Source organism: Neofelis nebulosa, chromosome 12 (assembly GCF_028018385.1).
Source record: "Neofelis nebulosa isolate mNeoNeb1 chromosome 12, mNeoNeb1.pri, whole genome shotgun sequence".
NCBI classification, from domain to species: Eukaryota; Metazoa; Chordata; class Mammalia; order Carnivora; family Felidae; genus Neofelis; species Neofelis nebulosa.
Window position 1 is genome coordinate 73100317 of NC_080793.1, and position 22265 is coordinate 73122581.

At 37.0% G+C, this 22265-nt stretch overlaps 1 long non-coding RNA gene and 1 pseudogene across 1 annotated transcript in view; one reads left to right on the forward strand and one right to left on the reverse strand.

Annotated features, from left to right (window-relative positions):
* Nucleotides 1–22265, forward strand: part of LOC131492027 (uncharacterized) — a 509746-nt gene that overhangs the window by 400203 nt on the left and 87278 nt on the right. The window lies entirely within an intron of this gene.
* Nucleotides 13365–13460, reverse strand: LOC131492290 (U2 spliceosomal RNA; annotated as a pseudogene).

The following is a 22265-nucleotide window of genomic DNA, read 5'->3' on the forward strand; positions in this document are numbered from 1 at the left end:
TATTTTGATTAAAACATTACTTTATTGAATTTTTTATGGGCCCATTACTGGAGTCCCTGGATACATATAAACATTTTTCAGGACAGTGCAATCCAGCAGAGATGTGGGACTGGGCCTGGAGTCATAAAATAGGAAACATTAAACCAACGGCTAGGGAGTGCACAGTTACCCTAAACATCAGTGACCCAGACTCTCCCTTGGGCTCAAGCCACTCTGTAAAGTAAATTAGGTGCCTAGGGACGAATATGAATAACTGTGGGCACTGAAGGCATAGTTAGTGCTGGGAGGGCCTTATTTCCAAATACCATTTAATAGTGGAAGCAAGTAAACATATACTTGTTTATATAGAAAAAGTGAGTTCTGCCAAGCCCCGGATTGGAGACAGATATCCATTTCCAGTCCTGATTTGAACACCCATTCTAGGGCGGATTTTGACAACTCAACTAAAATACCTGAGATTCAGATGCCTCACTGTAAATGAAGATATTACAATACCTGCTGGGCTTGGGCATAGCCCACAGGTCAATCAAATGAGAGAAAAAAAAATGTATCTGGAGAACCTCTGTCAGCCTGAAAGTGCATAATAAAGAGAAATTGCCATCATTTATTTGATGATGAAAACGTCAAAAGAGGCCTTCAAAGTTTTCTTTTAAAAGAAAACTCAAAATCCGAGGCTTTAAAACTATGTTTCTAAGCTGACCCATTTGTTTAAAGGCCTACTTGCTCTTTTACCTTCCTTGAACTAATTATGGAAGTGATGAAATGGGCTTGGTAGAAATTTCCCCAAAGGTACACTGTGTGCTGAGTAGGGTGTTTGTGTGGCTTGGGAGTCATGGTTCAGCGGTGAGAGCTGATGTGTTCTCTGTGCTATTTCTCAGAGCTCTAACTCGGGAAAGTTGCTCACAATGAGCGTGGCTATAAATGAAGAGTTACATGCAGTTCACATTTTATTGGAGAGAAAATCATAACTTTTGTCCTTTTTCTTTGGTTTATTGAGATAATTTACATGGTTTTAAAGATGAAGGATTGCACTAAAGCCAAGTAATTCATGTGAATTTTCAAGGAATCTCAGCTGTCTTATTTTAGAATAGCTCCCATTTCTGTGTGATTTGTGTCTGTGTGCGTGTGTGTGTGTGTGTCTGCGTGTGTGTGTGCATGTGCACGTATGCATGTGCTTTATGGTTTAGATGGAAATGAGTAATTCTGGAATGAGATTACATAAATGATCCACAGTAATGAGAAATCCTGAAGATAAAATAGATGGTTTTCCTGAGTCATCAACTGTTCAGGAGACTATATTTAGCTGATATTAACTCTTTAGAATTCCAGGGCAAGATTCTCATAAATAGTGAAGGGCTAGATGCCATTTCAGGTCATTAAATATTGTTTTAAAGTCACCACAGTTTCCAAAGTGGTTGTTAAAAATGAATGGAATTGATATTCATGTGTTTTGTAGTTCTTTTATTAAGGTATGGTGTCTAAGATGTGGGACTTTTATGTGTTGAGAAGTACACACACATAAAAGGGCATATGATTTTTTTTTTTCTGAAGTAACTTTTAATTGGGGGAGATGATAAGCAATCCCATCAACACACAGTCTTTTCACAATGTAAAGGATGAAAAGGCTATCTTGGGTTCATTTGGAAGAAGAAAATTCATGCCCACATATTATTTATCCTTACCATTGAATCAGCACGCACTTTTGATGTTTATTCCAATTTTCAACTTAAATAATAAAGCAAATTATAAACTTTTATTTCATCATATAAATTGAGCTACAATGATTTATTTGTTCTCAAGAAGATTTTTTTTCTTGAGTTTTATTTAGAAACCCAACACACTTTTGGTTACTACCAACTGTAATTCTGGTTAGAAGGTAGATGGTAGGAATGAAGTTGAAGGAAAGGTGGTTCTCACCTTCAAATTTCCTAGAGTGAGAGAAGACCTTTAACTACACAGTTACCAAGTTGGGCACCAGAGCGTGGAAAGAAGTGGGTTGTGGCTTTAATATGGAGATAGCTCATATGCTCTGGAGGGACCAGCTGATGCTTGGTGAGATGCATCGCTGTGGTTCTGAGACCTCACGTTAAGACAGAAAAAAGAAAAAGAAAGAGTGGGTGAAAAATAAAGAAAAATTGTAGATGGTGGGACAGGGAGCCAAAGGCACCTGACTTGGAGATACCTGGGGCCTACGTGCGTGACGAAGCTTGTGGTTTTGAGCACGGGCGGTTGTGACGTTGAGGTGCTTGTCAGTTTTTAAAATGTTTTCTTTTTCTTACGTTTGCTTCCACTCTTAACTTTTCTCAAATCAGGCTGACAAAAGGTTTTGTTTGTTTGTTTGTGTTTGTTTGTTTTTGTATCAAACAAGCTTTACTTTAACATACTGAAATGACATGAACTTTTCTCAAACTGAAGACATTTGGTGATCTAATTTATTTGGGACATGGGACCGCTACTGTCTAAGCTATTTGGAAATAAAATGCATAAGCTGTCCTTTGTTAGTTGTGCTAATGTGCGGTCAAGATAGGTATCTTGAAATCCTTGAAGACTGACCAGTCACTCACTGCTACATTAGGTGCTGCAAGGGTGTGAGTATATTTCACGAAAAGCCTCCTCTGTGGTGTTTGCTTTGCCCCACGTACGTACAGGGGGTCTGACTCAAATGAGCTTAGAAGACTCCTTTGGGCTCTTTAGCACAAGGCCTGGGAGTGTAATTGGCCTTGTTCTTGCCTCCTTTTCCCAGGGCCCCAACTTGCTGGCTGCTTGGCCTTCTGTGGATATAGTTGTCTCCTCTCAAGAAGGAGGACTTTTCTGGCTTATTTACCTTATTTGGCTTCATTAGATGATAGATAGATGATGAATTGGTAGATTGATAGATTGATAGGTAGAGAGGTAAATAGATGGGTGGATGGATAGATAGGTAGAGACAGTACACTATCATATGCTAGAATATAGCATATAATACAGTTGAGACAAAGACATAGTTTGCCCAGTTAAATCCCACAGACCTCTTTGCCCCCTAAACCTCTAATCCCAATTAAATTGGCTTAACTGTGCAGTTCTAAATACTCCATTGGGTCCTTAATCCAAACGAGAACTAACTTTTCTCAGTCTAGAGATAGATTTTCTGATGGAGACTATTGTTAGGGGGATTTATGCTTTAGAAGTCCTTGGTGGTATCCTAGGGCCTCTCAGCAAATTATCCCATTGTTTAATCATCCAAACTTCCTGGACACTCTTCCATTTTCTGTCATATGCTTCTTGGAATCATGCTAATGACAAATGGAAAAATGATGAAGACTTTGGGAAATAGTTTTTCTTTTAACTTCATGTAAAAAAAAAATCTAGTATTACACTATTAACCTAGAAGATTGGAAGTGAGGGAGAAGAAAGAGATGGGTTGTTGTCAAGGTCAGTGTCAACAAAAGGTCTTTTGTTGTATCTCCTCTAGAATGTAGTAGTTCAAAGAGCATTCTGGTAAATAAAGTCTAACAAACAATGACACAGGGAGTCATTGGGGGTTAGCTGTAAAGCATCACTTTACTTTCAATGTGGTAGGCGGTTTTGCATTAAAAATATATTTTTTTTTGGTGTATAATTGTGCTTCAATTTTCTCAAATGGCAAGATTCTTTTCAGTACTGAATGTTTTGAAATAACATGAAGATTGAGGAAAAATTTGCCCTTCCTTTTTCCCACAGGAAATAATAGGAGGAAGACCAATTTTTTACTAATTGTATCTTTCATACACCTTTAGAACTTACACAGAATTGTTTTCTTTAGGATGTCAGGGCGCGAATACCTATGATTCTCAGTGTTTTTTGGATTTGGGAATGATGAGCTAGCAAACAAAGGGTAAGAATACTGAGTCAGCTCACCCTGACTCACAACCTATTAATGTGTATACAATTAGCCTGATGGTGAGGGGGAAGCAAACATTTTTTTCTTCTGTCTGATGTCTTTTTATGGATATATAATAGCAAAGGTATAACCCCATTTTTTAGGGATAAATGAAAAATTTCCCCAAATATTAAGAGAGAAATAGTGTAGAAGCTCTTAATCTTTCTTTTGACATAGGTTTTGAAAAGGTCTTGGTGGAACCCTCCCCAGCTCAATAAAATTTTGAGGTTAATGTCTTAAGGAATGTATAATTACCTCTTCTTACTTTAGTGTTAGAAAAGGATTTAGTTTGGCTATAATGGCCTGTAGAATTTAATCGTACCTGTTTTAAAATTTTAATCTGTAGTATACCTAACTTCATAAGGACAAGAAAACTGCAAGAGAACCTGAGCTTTAAAATCTCTCTCTCTCTTTCTCTCTCTCTCTCTCTCTCTCTCTCTCTTTTCTCTTAAGAATGCTTTTTAGGTTTGATGGCTTTATTGGTTCTGGTCTTCCCCATAAGACATGAGTGCAGAGCTAATAACTACTGCTATTCCGTCCCAGAATGAGTCTTTGAAACTGAAACCACACAGCTTCACTGTTTGGGTCATGATTTTTCCATTTAACCAAATCATTAACCAGATTATGTAAACACAAAGGACATCCTTTATTTACATTATAAATATCTCTCAGACTGTATTTATTCCTGCCTCCCTCCGCCATCTAGCCCTGTCTCTATTTTTCTCTATTTCTGTACCACATTAAAAAAAAAAAGAGGGGCGCCTGGGTGGCGCAGTCGGTTAAGCGTCCGACTTCAGCCAGGTCACGATCTCGCAGTCCGTGAGTTCGAGCCCCGCGTCAGGCTCTGGGCTGATGGCTCGGAGCCTGGAGCCTGTTTCCGATTCTGTGTCTCCCTCTCTCTCTGCCCCTCCCCCGTTCATGCTCTGTCTCTCTCTGTCCCAAAAATAAAAAAAAATAAAAAAAAAAAAAACGTTAAAAAAAAAAAAAAAAGAGATCTTTTTTCCCATAATTGTACACAGAATACCAGTGGTATAACATCCATTCTGTCACCTTCACTTTTTCTCTGAAAAGTGTAACATAGATTAGTTTTGCTCTCAGAAAACATAAGAAACCAAACTCACCAAATAGTATACATTAATTATGTTCAGCATTTGTATTTAGTTATACCTCGATAAAGTTGGGGAAAAAAGAAGAAAGACAAGCTGAACATTGTTTTTCAGAATTTATAATTCACAATCCATAAATTAAAATAATTTACTTTTTACTTTTCACTGTATTTAAGAAATATATGTTAATCATTGCCCAAGATTACATACGGGCTTTTGGTGTTTTGCAAAATCAGTTGGTTAAATAGTAGTTTAATCTGTAAGGATTATTGCAGAAAAGTCCCTTGTATTCCCTTTTCACTCGATACTTCTCTGTGAATAGTGTCTTAGAATTCTGTATCTGTTGGCAGAGATTCATAATCTAAAAAGAAATGTGCTTTGGATAGTGTTCAGATTTGTATTTTAATTCTCACTTACAAGAAACTAAATTAAAAATAAACTTAATTCTAAATCTTTGGCCTCTGGGTCCATGGTAATTTATCTCTACTGTTTCTTCTGAGAAGAAAGAATGACAACTGTCACCTCCATGTTGCACTGTTTAAGGCATTTCCTTCTTTTTTGTCAACACTCGAGTTATCTATTGCTAACCACCCTCCAATGTATTGGCTTAAAACATTTGTTATTCATATCTGTCTTTGTGGGTTGCGTGGGGTGCTTCTTGCTCATGTTTTCTTATGAGTGTAGTCATCTGAACATTCAAGATGGCCACTCACATGGCTGGCAGTTGATGTTGGCTCTGGCTGGACCTCAACCACACTTTTTTTTCTTTTTAATATTTATTTTTGAGAGAGAGAGAGAGAAAGAGAGAGAGAGAGAGAGAGAGAGACATAGCACAAGCATGGGAAGGGTAGAGAAAGAGGGACACACAGAATCTGAAGTAGGCTCCAGGCTCTGAGCTGTCAGCACAGAGCCTAATGCGGGGCTCAAACTCATGAACAGCGAGATCATGACCTGAGCTGAAGTTGGACGCCTAACTGACTGAGCCGCCAAGGTGCCCCCACAACCACACTTTTAATCAGATCACCTACACCTGCTTCTCTGTCGGTAGAAGTCTATGGGAAGTTATTTACTTTTTGTGGCTATTACTTTTCTGAGTTCATATCTGAGTGGTGTTGACAGATAGGCTTGGGGTCACTATTTGTTACTATGGCCAATAGGAAGGAAGCTGGCTGCTGAGTAGGAAAGATGACACACTGGAACCAACCACATGGACCATGGCAACTTGCTTCTAACCAGTGTTGATATCCAGAGTGTAATGGCTATTGTTTCATTTCCACCTCTCAAGTCTTATGCAACTTCACTTTTAGCCAACTCTGAGCTGAAACCATATGGAATTAGGGGATCTGGGAGATGTTGCCCCCAATGTAAACAACTTGACAAAAGAACAATCCAGCACATTTCACTCCTTGTCAGCTTGGTATCTATCCACAGCTTATTTCATCATATTTAAGCTTCAAATATAGACAGTAAAAACATGCTTCTGGCTAATATGCATCTGTTTCCTTTACAAGTGAAAATATGCTAACTTTTTTTCCCAGCAGAGGATTTACAATAGGGGATTTCTCATTCCCCATAGATAAAAAAAATGTATAAAACCCATAACTATACTTCTTTAAGATAATCTGTTTTCAACAGTTATTCACAGAAAGCTTTTGTTCTTTTATTTGCAGTAATACATTATCAACTACTTAAGTTCTAGTGGATGCCTGACCTTAAAAATTTCCTCATTTCTTCCTTTGTTTGCAATTTTATTACATTTGTAGAAAAAGTGTTTTTATTTGTATCAGCAATTTAATCTTTCTACTAATTTTGTATCAGCAATTTAATCAATTGTATCAGCAATTGTATCAGCAATTTAATCTTTTCTACTAATTTTTGTTATTTATAAGATAAATAGAATTTTCAATAATAGGTCAAAATAATTGCCTAAACATTATTGAAGAGAAAACATGATGGCAACACTGTCAATATTCCCAGGGGGAAACTATAGCTTAAAATGTTTACTCTTTAGCTGTTGTACAGATGTAAAAAAATAAATTGAGGTATGAAGGTGATGTGAGGTAGTGGTTGTTGTATAATGAGTATAGAAGTCTTATGGAAGGTAAAGGTATTAAAAATTATATGCTTTCCTAGAATATGCCAATGACTTTTCATGCTTGTCACTTTTACCATATTGTGAAACTTCTTAGGATAAATAAATGGATTAAGTAATAGGAACATTTTATGACTCTTGATAAGTGGGAATACAGTGCGGGGGCGTATAAGTTAGACTGTGATTATATGAATGAGAAATGTATTCTGGAAAATGTGAGGTATGAACTGAGTTCTGGAAAGGAAAAAAGAATTAACTATGTAAAAGTAATGGAAATAAAGAATAAATTATTCAAGGCAGTTTGGAAGGCGGAACCACATCGTAAGGTTGGGGAATTGTTAATATCTCCACACGGCTGGAGTGAAGTTTGCATATGACCCAGGAATAGGTGGGTAGAAGTATGAGTCAGCATAGTGGCTAGAAGAAGCAAAAATCATGAAAGATTGTATGAACTAAACTAATGGTTGATCTTGATTCTGAAAATACTGGCATGTTCTTCATGGAGGCATGGGGTCAATGTGACCAGATGTGTTTTCAGGAAAAAGAAAAAAATTTTTTTTGGCAGCTATGAGCAGCAGAACTTGGAGAAACCAATGAGAGACCAGTTAGGAGAATATTATTATAACTGAGGAAAGATAAAGCAAAGGGATGAAGAAGGCAGTGACAGTAGGGATTGAGAAGAGAGGAAGGCATTAGACAACATTACAGAGGTTATATCCACGAGAGCTGTGCCTTTGTGTTTGGACGTGAGGAGTGAGCAACAAGTAGGAAGAATCTAAGAGGACTTCTAGACCTTCTCCTTGGGCATCTGAGTTCATGATGATGTCATTCTTCATGAGAGGGAGAATGTAAGTGAAGAAGCAGTTGTACTGGCATATATGGTGAATTCAGTTTTACCTCCATAGACTTGGACACACCTATATGATATTTAAGGAGATGGTCGGAGATGGATGGAGTTGGAGAAAAAAACCTTGGATAGTTTTGGTAATAAGGAAATTAATAGTGAAAAGAATATTTGGATGAGATAACTCAGGGACAGAATGTAGAGGAAGAAGAGCAGAGGCGCCTAGGGCAGAACCTTGGGAGAGTGTAGACATTCTGTAGCCATGGAAAGAATAGAAAATAACAAAGAAGGCAGAGAATAAGTATGGGGAGTTGTATTTAAGTATTTTATATAGAGAATGTAGAAAGATCTTCTAGTTTATGAGTCAAATAATCTGTGCTCTTGTGCTATTTCTAGGCATGTAGCCTTGGCTGTAGCACTTAATATCACTGAATTTTTATTTTCTCCAACACAAGATGAGGCTATGGCTCCTGCTGCCTGGCTTATAGGTTTATATTAGATAAGGTGATATATGTGAAAGTACCTTGGGAACACATCAAAGCACCATATAAATGTAAAATGTCATTACTATTTTCTAGACAATGAGTACTTTTGTCCCTTCTTTCCTCCTTTCCACTGATGAAATGTTAAGTGGGCTTGTAATTTCAGCCTTATGTTATTGTATGATGTCCTCTTGCATGGAAAGAAAAATTGCTAACAAATTTACAGGACTGCCAAGTGGTCTAGGCCAAGAACTTTTAAGATATGAAACAGAGGACACACTACATTTTTAAAAACTGACTTTGACGCACACTTTAGTTCAGGTTGACACTGGGTTAGTACTAAGAAAATCAATTTTTGGAAATTTGGTTATGTGCTTGGCATCACTATAAAAGCAATTGGAAGGAAATGGAGTTTCTAATTCAAAATGGATGGCTGAGTATAAATACAGTCTTAAATACAGTCCCAGTGGCAGGGATGCCTGCAAGCAAATTTAAACAGTCAGTGGAATTTGTTTTACTACCTGCTTCCACTTTTTTTTTTTTTTTTTTTTTTTTTACAGATTTTTTCTCCTATTTCAGTCCTGTCTACTACATTTTCTCTACTTAACCTCCATTCTGAAGAGTTTTTCTGAGTCTGGGGAATATATCATGCGCTCATTCATTTTTAAGTGTTAAGATAGGAATATATTATTTCTTTTTTTCCCCTTTTTTAAAATATGAAATTTATTGTCAAATTGGTTTCCATACAACACCCAGTGCTCATCCCAACAGGTGCCCTCCTCAATGCCCATCACCCACCCTCCACTCCCTCCCACCCCCCATCAACCCTCAGTTTATTCTCAGTTTTTAAGAGTCTCTTATGGTTTGGCTCTCTCCCTAACTTTTTTTTCCCTTCCCCTCCCCCATGGTCTTCTGTTAATACGTTATTTCTTTTTTTTTTTTTTTTTTTTTTTTTTTTTTTTTTTTAAATTTTTTTTTTTTCAACGTTTTTTATTTATTTTTGGGACAGAGAGAGACACAGCATGAACGGGGGAGGGGCAGAGAGAGAGGGAGACACAGAATCGGAAACAGGCTCCAGGCTCCGAGCCATCAGCCCAGAGCCTGACGCGGGGCTCGAACTCACGGACCGCGAGATCGTGACCTGGCTGAAGTCGGACGCTTATCCGACTGCGCCACCCAGGCGCCCCAATACGTTATTTCTTAAAGGCAGTGTTTATCAAAGAGTGCGATAGTGAATTACCCAGATGAGCAGACTCAGGTGATTTTGACCTCTGCTCCCATCAGAGAAGCACTGTGCTAAGAGCATCTAGTTCTTTAAACAGGTACACAAGGGGGCATCTGGGTGGCTCAGTCTGTTAAGCGTTTGACTTCAGCTCAGGCCATGGTCTGGTGGTACATGGGTTCAAGCCCAGCGTTAGGCTCTATGCTGATAGCTCAGAGCCTGGACCCTGCTTCGTGGATCCTGTCTCCCTCTCTCTCCACCCTTGCCCTGCTTGTGCTCTGTCTCCATCTCTCTCAAAAATAAATAAAACATTAGAAAAAAAAAACAGGAATGGAAGAATTTTATATTATACAAAGGAATGGAAGAATTTTATATTTTACAAAGGAAATGAGTGAAACATCATTATAGTATGAAGGAAATAATTCTTAGAATTAAAAAAAAAAACTTGATTTTTTCCCTCACTAATTAGACATACAGTGTTCTTAGCCAAGTCACTTAATCTCTTTGAAATTTCGTTTGTCAATTTTTACAATGGATATAGTGGTAATAATAAAACCAGTAATCAAATAGAACCTACTTAATCTCACAGAGTAGTTGTGAGCATCAAGAGAGAAAAAAAGATTGTTGATGGAAGTAATTTTACAAGTCTGAAATAATATACTATAGTCATTTTTATTTTAGCTAACAAGGGCGTATCTTGAGGGGGATGCCTTTTAATATGTTTTATATTAAATTATATATTTTACTAATGCTCAGAAAGCCTGAGTTACAGATAGGTGGAATACATAAAAGCAAATACAACGTATTAATTACACATAGCTGAAATATAGATTTAGGTTTTTATTATTATGGATATATTTCAAGAAGAAGCTTAATATTGTATCAGAAATCCTGGGTTGGTGCTCCTTAAGTATTTATTGAATAGATGAATACATTTGGAATAGATTTATTTCATATTGCTAGCACAGAGCTATTTTATATTTTCTCCAAAAAATCCTCATAAGGACAGAAAATATGAAAACTTTGTTAATACCTTATTGATGTAGCATCATGCAGGAGTATTAATATCAGCATGACAGCATATCAATAGTAATATGATGAATGCAAAGAAATTCTGCCTTGAGGTCCATGCAAGCATCCACTTGAGCTTTATTCTTATGATTTAAAGGATCATTACCTATCAATTCAATTATAATTTTATCACAATGAAATGAGCATATGTCTGTCAATAACATTGTTTATTAATTCTTTTAAACAAACCTAGAATGTACTTAAGGGATCAGATCTATAACCATTGCACTCCTAAGGGAGCAGTTATTTTTCACTCCTGTGCTGAACGTTTTAGTTAAATGCTTTCTAAAGTTACATGTAAGAGTTACTAAATAGGGCTTTGCATTAAGGGGTGAATTTTCTTATGTTTGGTTTATGGTAAGGATTGTATATTAGCTAGTCTTTCAGTGTAGAGCTGAAATTATCTGAAGTTATCTGAGGATGAATATTAGTAAATATTGTAGAATTCTTTTGTTCCTAATTCCCTCTTTCTTTCCCTTTCTTCCATTCTGCCTTGAGTCCCATCATAATTGTCATAACATTGATTGTCTTCTTTATGCGACAGAATGTATTAGGTAGAAAAAAGAGACTTAAAATCAGTGGTTTTTGGGGTGCCTGGGTGGCTCAGTTGGTTAAGCATCTGACTTTGGCTCAGGTCATGATCTCACTGTTTGTGAGTCTGAGCCCCACATCGGGCTCTGTGCCAACAGCTCAGAGCCTGGAGCCTCCTTCAGATTTTGAGTCTCCCTCTCTCTCTGCCCCTTCCCTGCTCATGCTCTGTCTCTCTGTCTCTCAAAAATAAATAAACATTGGAAAAAAATTTTTTTTAAAAATCAGTGATTTTCAACTGAGGGTGATTTTGCCTCCAAGCATGCATTTTTAATATCTAGAGACATTTCTGTTTGTCATAACTGGGGGAGTATTAGTGGTATCTACTGGGTAGAGCTAGAGATGGTGTTCCACATCCCACAATAAAAGAAGCAATTTCCCACAACAAAGAATTATGTGTTCCAAAATCGCAGTAGTGTTGAGGTCGACAAAAGTCACCTTAAGTGATTTCCAGATTTACCACATACTCGGTATTGGCATCTTCTCTACAACATCCCTTCCAGGTGTTTTGCTGCCTTATTCCTTTACAACTTGTAATAAGAATTGAAGATGATAATTACGGACAATATCCTTCCATGTATAGAAAGCACTGGAGTCTGTATTACTGCCCGTAGGTTTCTGTTTGTCCCATGGTCATCTTCAACATCTTGTGACAAAACACTGTTTATTAACTACACTATTATGGCCATACTTTAGGTTTTAAACGAACACAAACAGGATATTTTATACTTCTTTTCAGTAAGGATGATCTTAATAGAGGAGTGAAGGTCTGTTTTTACTACCTTTACTGTTTGTTTGTTGTTGTTGTTGTTGTTGTTGTTGTTTTATTTGAGAAGTACTGTGGAGAGTGGCTGAGAGCACAAAACTGGAATCCATACTTTCTGGTTTGAAAACTGGCTTTCATGTTTATTTCTTGTGTGAAACCAGGCGAGTGTATCAACTTCTCTGTAAAATGGGAATTTTACATGGGATTGTGTAATACTTACACTGATGTTAGAATTGTGACTATATTTCATCAGTGCAAAGATGTTATTGATTTAAAGCTGCAGCATTATTTTACATACCAACACGGAAGAGAAAATGCTGCCAATTAAATTATTATATTCCATCATGTGTAAGGCCTATTCCAATTTCAGAGGTTGTTCAAATGTGACCAAAAATGTGCATCTTAAGACCAATGAAATACAGTATATGTCAAATGTTTAGAACCATGCCTGACACTGAGTGTGCTCTAAATATCCATTAGTACTGGGGCGCCTGGGTGGCTCAGTCAGTTAAGCGGTTAAGCGTCTGACTTCGGCTCAGGTCACGATCTCACTGTCCGTGATTTCGAGCCCCGCATCGGGCTCTGTGCTTACTGCTCTGAACCTGGAGCCTGTTTCAGATTCTGTGTCTCCCTCTCTCTCTGACCCTCCCCTGTTCATGCTTTGTCTCTCCCTGTCTCAAAAATAAGTAAAAAACGTTAAATATCCATTAGTACTTAAATTGATATATGTATAATATACTTCTAGAGTGAGAACAGGCAATACTGTTCAGAAAGCACCCCAGAGCTACACCACTGCTGATCTTTTTCAGGAATAGGTGTTTTGGGGTTTTTTTGTTTGTTTGTTTGTTTGTTTTTGGTTTTTTCTTTCTTTCTTTTTTCTTTTTTTCTCTTTCTTTCTTTCTTTCTTTCTTTCTTTCTTTCTTTTGGTCTTTTCTTTCTTTTCTTTCTTTCTTTCTTTCTTTCTTTCTTTCTTTCTTTCTTTCTTTCTTTCTTTCTTTCTTTCTTTCTTTCTTTCTTTCTTCTGTTAGTATTTCTATTCCTAATGTTCTAAAGGACCATTAATGACATGAACAGAAGGAATATTAGATAAAGAACCCATTGAAAAAAATAAGTGCATCAACTAACTGTAAGCATCTAATAGGATGAGGAATTTGGAGTTGTAATGTCTTTTATCTATTTCTCTATTTGATTTGACTCTGTGTTCTGTGTCATAGACTGCTATATTTTCTTGACTGCCCTGAGTCATTCTCTTGGGCTTTCATTCTCTGTGAACATATGTTTATATTCCTCTTTTTATACTGTGTCTTCATTTTTCTATGTATGCCTTCTCAATTTTAAAGTGATAAGAACAGATACTACACTTTATCTTTGCCAAAAGGCTGAGAAGCGATGCCTTCTCAATTTTAATACTAACATCTAGAGGACAGGGGCCAGGTGTTAATACTTATTTAATATGTGGCACATTTTCAGATGTAGACCATGTGTAAGCTTATAATCTACAAATTGTTAGCCTCTTTTATACTGTGAGATGTAGAAAGCATAGATGTGCCGGGACTAGCAAGTAGACTAAGTCAATTGGTAAATTAGTCTCTACAGGACTTATGTGAGGTCAGAGTTCAGTGTGTCATATGCTCTGAACAGAGCACAGAAAGCATCCCTGTTCAGGAAGAGTAAGAATTTTTGACAATACTTCCTTTTAGTCCCATATCCTTATAAATTATTGGGTCTGAAGAAACCTTAACATTTGTTTCAGATGTGGAGCTGGTTTCTGATCATCCTTTCTCTTTCCTTTTTACAGCTCATTTTGACATGGCTGATGAATCTGGAGGGTGAAGGCAATTTTTAGAGCGCTACAAGTTTTGCCAGAGATAATGTTCAGATGTGTAAGCCAACCAGGGGTGCACTTAGAGTCATGTCTGTGGATATAAATTATGTCTGAGGCAGGTAAAGACAATAGCAAGCGTGGAAGGAAACTGCTAGAGCTTTGTTTCCCAATGACCAAGCCCAAAAGGAAGAGCCCTGCATTCCAAGAACAGAATATTCAACCAAGGTGTTTGAAAACAAAACAAATCCAACCTGTTTTGGGATTTCAGGAATATGAGGATATATTCCTAAAATGGAGCATAGGCCATTATATATAGACTCTGGGCTGTAGAGGTGAGACAAATGTCCATACCACAAAAGTGTTATCAGATGTGCTGTTACTTTGCTCAGATCAGGTTACATATCAAGGACAATAGCAAATGGCAGATTGCTTGTTGCTATGTGGCTTTTTGAACCCAATACACCATCAAACATGATCTAGGAACATAGCTCAAGGGTTTCGTGTTTTCCTGTTTATGCCAGTAGCTTTCAGAAATGTGGTCCTCTCCCTAGAAATAGTAGTAAGAAAGCCAAAATGTAACCATAGCGCAAGAAAAGATTTTACTCTGCTAGTTATTGAATCTTAGAAAAGGGCTCTGTAATTTTACATCCTAATCTATCTCCCTTTCTGAAAGGACACTTATTTTAATACCTCCTGATCCTGGTTTTTATTTGGGCAGACGGCTGGAACATTAAGATAATATATTAACAACAGATGCACACCTTTCCCTGGACTTCACAGTGGGGTGGCTGCTGTCTCAAGAAATCATTAATGGAATTTAAAGTCTCTCACTTCCAGGTCATAGGTTTGAAAAGTGCTACCTTTGTCGTATTCAAAAATCATTACTATCTGGTATGTGTCATCATCATGAACTTAGTCCATACATATAATTGAGTACTAATAAATAGCAATGGTAAGCAGACAGGAAGTGATTTCACTTAAAAGTTGCCACATTGAATTACTATTCTGGGTGATGTTTTAAGTCGCCCTTAGACAGAGGCAACGTCATTTTGACTGAGGTTGACCGAATTCCTGTATCATCTTCACACACAATTCTTATGAGATAGGGAAACTAGACACCTTGGGTAGTAGTTAGTTTTCCAACATATTAGTTTACTTTGAAGTATGTCTTTCAAATGTTATTTGCTGCTTAATAACACCTCGATTGGAAAGAAATAATAATGTGAAATACAGAAGAACTTAATGCATAGATTATAACATTCTAAAAGGTAACTTGCCTAGAAAATATTATTAATATATTTAGGAGCTTGGGGGGAAATACAGCATAAAGCCATTTCTTAGTGTTCTTTTTTAATATTTTTTGATTTTGAGACAGAAAGAGAGCATGCAAGCAGAGGAGGGGCAGAGAGAGAGGGAGACAGAGAGAGTCCCGAGCAGGCTCCACACTGCCAGTGTGGCTCTCCATTCTTAGAGTTCTTTTTAAAGATTATCTGAAGTTGCTTGAGAGAGGACAGGTATTTGATTATTTGGGGACATCTTCCCCTGCAGAGTGGAGTTAATTTACTTCCACAATTTTCCACATATGTATTTTTAAAACATTTATTTTTTAAACATTTTTTAAAATGTTTATTCATTTTTGAGAGACAGACCATGAGTGAAGGAGGGGCAGAGAAAGAAGGAGACACAGAATCTGAAGCAGGCTCTAGGCTCTGAGCTGTCAGCACAGAGCCCAATGCGGGGCTCGAACCCACAAACTATGAGATCATGACCTGAGCCGAAGTCGGACGCTTAACCGACTGAGCCACCCAGTCGCCCCATTAATATTTTACATTTAAATCTGTGATCCATCTTGAGTTAATTTTTGTGGAAGGTGTGAAAGTTAGGTTGAGATCCATTTTATGCATATGGATGCATATCTGAATACCATTTGTTGGAAGGCCATCCTTTCTCCATTGAATTGCTTTAGCACTTTTGTCAGAATTAATTGGCATAGTTGTGTGGGTCTATTTCTGGGTTTTCTATTCAGTTTCATTGACCTTTGTGTCTATCCTACCACTAGCATCACAGTGATTTGATCACTGAAGATTTATTGTAAATCTTAAAACTGGGAAGTATGAATCTTCCAACTCTCTCCCAGAATTGTCTCAGCTATTCTAGTTTCTTTGTCATTAAATATATATTTTAGAATAAGCTTGTCTATAACTGCAAGAAATAACCCAGCTGGGATTTTGATTGAAATTATATTCAACACACAGGTCAATTTGGGAAGCACTGATATTTTAACTACGTTGAGTCTTGAAATCCATGCATATAATATGTCTCCAAATACTTTGGTTTCCTTTGATTTTTTTCAGTCATTACTTTTTAGTTTTAACATAAAGAACTTATACATGTTTTGTTAGATTTATACCTTTGTGTCAATTTTTGGAACTATTTACAAGTATATATATCATAATAAAATCACAATTTTATATATGTATATGGTTTAATTCAGTTTTCAGTTGTTTATTGCCAGTGAATAGAAGTGCAATTGATCAGTATGTGCTGATCTCACTACCAATTTGTTAGTACTAGAAGTTGGGATATTCTACATAAACAATCATGGTTTTTGTAAATAGAGACAGTACTACTTTTTGTCTGCAATCTGAATAGTTATTTGTCTTGCCTTATTTCACTGGCAGAGACTTCCATTACAGTGTTGAATAGGTGAAGTGAGAGTGTACTTTCTTGCCTTGTGTTCAACCTTAGAGAAAAAGCATTCAGTCTTTTACTATTAAGTAGCATGATGTCTTTAGGGTTTTGTGTGTGTCCTTTATCTAGCTGAGCAAATTCTCTTCCTAGTTTGCTTTGAATTTTTACATGACTGGATGTTTAATTTTATGAAATGATTCTTCTGCATCAGTTAATATAATCCTGTGTCTTTTCTTCTTTAATATGGTGGATTACTTTGTTTTTTGAATATTAAACTAATGTTGCATTCCTAGGATAAACACCAATGAGTCATGGTGTGATCTTTTTGTATATTGCTGGATTTTGATTTGCTACTGTTATTTTAAGGATGTTTGCATATATGTTCATGCAGGATTTTGGTTGTAGTTCTCTCTCTCTCTCTCTGTCTCTTTTTCTCTTCTTCCCTCCGTACTGTTTTTGTCTCATTTTTGAATCAGGATAAATGCTGACCCCATAAAATTAGCTGGGAAGTGTTCCTTCCTCTTCTGCAGGACGTTGCTTAAAATTGTTATTATTTCTTTTTTACATGTTTCATAGAATTCTCCAGTGAAATCATCGGGGCCTGAAGATTTTTTGGGGGTGGGGGGAGACTGTACTAAAATGTAATTTCTTTAATAGTTATAGAATTATTCTTATTATCTATTTCATCTTGAGGAAGTTTTAGTAGTTGTGGTACCAAAGTTGTTTATAGTAGAACTTTTTTATTCTTTTGGTATCTGAATCCTCAGATTGGTAATTTTGTCTTAACTTTTTTTTGTCAGTCTTGTTAGAGGATTGATCATTTTCTTGATGTTTTAAGAAAATCAGCTTTTGTTTTCATTTATTTTCTTCTGGTTTCCATTTCACTGATATCTGTTCTTACTTTTATTATTTGGTTCCTTCTGCTTGTTTTAGGTTTATTTTACATTTATTTTTCTAGTTTCTTAAAGATGAAGTTGAGATTATTGATTTGAAATTTGTTTTATTTTCTAATATAAGCATTTACTGATATAAATTTCCCTATAAGAACACCTTTGGCAGTATCTCAGTAATTATTTTATTTTATTTACTTATTTATTTACTTACTTACTTTTAATGTTTTTTTTAATTTTGAAAGAGAGAGAGAGAGACAGAGTGCGAACAGGGGAGGGACAGAGAGAGAGGGAGACACAGAATCCAAAGCAGGCTCCAGGCTCTGAGCCTTCAGCACAGAGCCGGATGTGGGGCTCAAACCCATGAACCGCAAGATCATGACCTAAGCTGAAGTTGGATGCTTAATCAACTGAGCCACTCAGGTGCTCTGGCAGTATCTCAGTATTTTAATATGCTGTATTTTCATTTTTAATTCAAATGTTTTCTAATTTCCCTCAGAATCTTTGTTTCATCCACGTATTGTTTAGAGTGGTAGTGTTTAAATTCCATGTGTGTGAGAGATTTTTATATTATTCTATTTTTCTAATATTTTCTAATATTCTATTATTAAAAATCTATTATGGGTTCTTCAGCTCAGGTCATGATCTCACAGTTTGTGGGTTTGAGCCTCGCGTCAGGCCCTGAGCTGACAGCTCAGAGCCTGGAGCCTCCTTCAGATTCTGTATCTCCCTCTCTGCCCCTCCTCTGCTTGCATTCTGTCTCTCTCAAAAATGAATAAACATTAAAAGAATTTTTTAAAAATCTGTTATGGTCAGGGAACATACTTTGCATGATTTTAATTATTTCAAATTTGTTAAAGTTTGTTTTATTTTTAAAATTTTTATCGATTGATTGAAGTATAGTTAGTACACAAGGTTACATTAGCTTCAGGTGTACAACATAATGATTTGACAAGTCTGTATGTTATGCTGTGCTCACTGCAAGTGTATCTACCATCTGTCACCATACAACACTATTAGAATACCATTGACTTTATTGCCTGTGCTGTACCTTTTGTTCCCATGACCTATTCATTCCTTAACTGGAAGCCTGTATCTTCACTCCCTTTACCATTTTGCTCGTCCTCCCATCCCCATTCTTTATGGAAATCATCAGTTTATTCTTTATACTTTTAGGTCTGATTCTGTTTTTTTCTTGGTTTGTTTATTCATGTTTTGTTTTTTAGATTCCACATATGTGTGAAATCATATAGTTAGTATTTGTCTTTCTTAGTCTGACTTATTTCAATTAGCATATGCTCTTGAAGTCCATCTACATTGTTGCAAATGGCAAGATTTCATTTTATTTATGGCCGAGTAATATTCCATTGTGTATATATGCCACATCTTCTTTATCCATTCATCTATCGATGGACACAAAGGTTGCTCCCTTATCTTGGCTACTGCAGAGAACGTTGCAGTAAACATATGGTTTATCTTGTTTAGTGTTGTATACAGACTTGAAAAAATATGTCTTTTGATGGTTTGGGATGAAATGCTCTATACATATTAGAGTTGGTTGATGACATTGTTCATTTCTATCTCCTAGCTGATTTTCTGTCTACTTATTCCATCCGTTACTGAGAGATGAGAGTTGAAGTCTGAAAGTAGAATTGTGTATTTGTCTATTTCTCCATTCAGATCAGTCAATCTTTGAATCTATGTGGTTAGGTATGTGACAGTTGGAATTGTTCTGTCCTCTTGGTGAATTGACCCTTTTATCATTATGTAATATACCTCTTCTACCCTGGAAATATTCTTTACTCTGAAGGTCAGCTTGTCTGATAATAATAGTCATGTCAGATTTCTTTTGATTAGTGCTTACATTGAATGTCTTTTCCATCCTTTTACTTGTAACTCACCCATGTCATTTCAATTGAGGTAAGATTCTTGCAAACAGGATGTACTTGGTTCATGTTTTGTATCCATTCTGAGAATCTCTGTTGTTTAATTGGCACATTTGTACCATTTGCTTTTAATGGAGTTAGTGACATATTTAGATTTAGGCCTACCATTTAAAAACCTGTTTTCTGTTTGTTCTTCCTTTTTCTGTACTTCAGTATTCCCCTTCCTGCCTTCTCTTGGGATATTTGAATCCTTTTTTAGTATTTCATTTTCATTTAGCAATTGTGCTTTTCTCTATGCACCTTTGTATAGCTTTTCTCCACGTAGCCTTAGAAATTACAAAATACATATTTAACCTCTCATAACATACTTAAAACTAGTATTTTCCATTTTATTTGGAAGATAGCAAACTTACCGTCTGTTGCTGAGGCTGGATAATTCCTATTGCTTGTCTTCCTCTTCATCAACCCTGTCTTCCACCATCTCCATTCTGCTCTTTAGCTCATCTGGTGAGGTTTGGTTTGGTTTTTGAGTTTGTTGCCGTTTTAGTCCTAATATTTCTATTTGGTTTTGTTTATATCTTCCATTTGTTTGCCTAGAAGTTCTATCTTTTTATTTAACTCAAGAGTACTTGCCTTTACTTTCTAGTGTGTATATATATTTTTTTAACATTTTTATTTTATTTTATTTTTGAGACAGAGAGAGACAGAGCACGAACAGGGGAGGGTCAGAGAGAGGGAGACACAGAATCGGAAGCAGGCCCCAGGCTCTGAGCTGTCAGCACAGAGCCCGACGCGGGGCTCGAACCCATGGACCGTGAGATCGTGACCTGAGCCGAAGTCGGCCGCTTAACTGACTGAGCCACCCAGGCGCCCCTGTATATATTTTTTAAAAACACTATTTGCTACATATTTTTAAAGCATGTGCGTTCATAATAATTTCTGGTTTTGATTTCAATTTTTCAGTGCATCAGAAGTTACTCTTAACTGGTTATCCTAAATTATCCAGAAAAATATTTTGATTCCTGATTATTGACAAGTATTGTCATCATAAGTGAGATAAAAGAGTTAAAAGAGTTATCTAACGAAGATAGCCTCGTCTCTCCACATCACTCAATGATAAGGTTGACTAGGGAGGAGAAACCAGGGAAAAGTGCACCAGGCCCAAATGGACAAAACTTTGGAAAGGGGGGAGCACATGTTTCTAAGGTGGCCAACTCACAGCTGAAGCTTGGACGCTCAGATATACAACTTGCTCATTACTCAGATCATGATTTTAGATGCCTCTCTCTTGAAATTCCTTGAAATAATGAGCAAAGCAATTTAATTGGCACTCAGCAATGTGCAAGTCTTAGTGTAAGAGTGCTAAGTAATCAGTATCATGGACGTGAGGAAAACACCAAGAGCGTGAGATTTTTCTAACTTGTCACTAGAGATTGGGAATTATTTGTGGAATAATGGTAGGATAGCTGTCATAGTGTTTTCCCTTTTATCTGCCATGTCCCGTAAATAGGACTGTTTCTGTTAAAGGTGCCTGTTTCTAACGTGTGCTTAATTTGATTGAGGCGGGGCGTGGGCAGGCTTGAAATAGGCTGAAATTGTCAGCTCTGTCGTCATCTCGTGTCCTACTGACAAGCTGAGAACCTCAGCAGGACAAAGTTAGCAAGTTGTTTGTGAGAATAAAACTAGAATGTAGTAACTGCTCTGTCTGTGGGGCACCGGCCATCTCTTCTGCCCGTTTCCGATCCTCTCAGCCCCACATGCCTGTGGATCAGCTGTTTCTGTGGGCTTTGACAAATGTCATACCCATGGGATCCAACAGTGTCTCACCTCTGCTTCAGGGATTCCCTGTTTACTGAAGGTGGGGACACGGTAGGGTTCTGAATGCCAGCAAGAGTTCATGCCTGGTGTAGCAAAAATGTTGATGGGTGGAAGCTACTTGCAAATCACTTCCCTCTCCCCTTTCTCTGTGCACTCAAAGAATAGTCCTGAGATGTAGTTTATATGGTTTCTTAAGAGGGAGGGCTCAGGAAATCAAACTATCAATTGCATTTATTTATTTTTTTTAATTTTATTTTTAATTTTTAAAAATTTACATCCAAACTAGTTAGCATATAGTGCAACAATGATTTCAGGAGTAGAGTCCTTAGGGCCCCTTACCCATTTAGCCCATCCCCCCTCCCACAACCCCTCCAGTTTGTTCTCCATATTTATGAGTCTCTTCTGTTTTGTCCCCCTCCCTGTTTTTATATTATTTTTGTTTCCCTTCCCTTATGTTCATGTTTTGTCTCTTAAAGTCCTCATATGAGTGAAGTTGTATGATTTTTGTCTTTCTCTGACTGACTAATTTCTAATACCCTCCAGTTCCATCCACATAGTTGCAGATGGCAAGATTTCATTCTTTTTGATTGCCGAGTGATACTCCATTGTATATAGATACCACATCTTCTTTATCCATTCATCCAACGATGGACATTTGGGCTCTTTCCATACTTTGGCTGTTGTTGAGAGTGCTGCTATACACATGGGGGTGCGTGTGTCCCTTTGAAACAGCACACCTGCATCCCTTGAATAAATGCCTAGTAGTGCAATTGCTGGGTGGTAGGGTAGTTCTATTTTTAGTTCTTTGAGGAACCTCCATACTGTTTTCCAGAGTGGCTGCACCAGCTTGCATTCCCATCAATTGCATTTATTGGTAGCAGCCACCTCAAACAATTTCTTACCAGCTCCACCTCCGTCCCTGCTTCAATCTCCTTGTGTCTCTTCTGCTCCCTGGTATTGCAGTCCCTAATCACACATTAGCACTTAAAGCTATGCCTAATGTTCTATTTTCTGAGGAACGTTGGCCAAGACACATAATAACATTATTACTTAATTAAGAGGCCCATGTGAAATATAATAAAATAT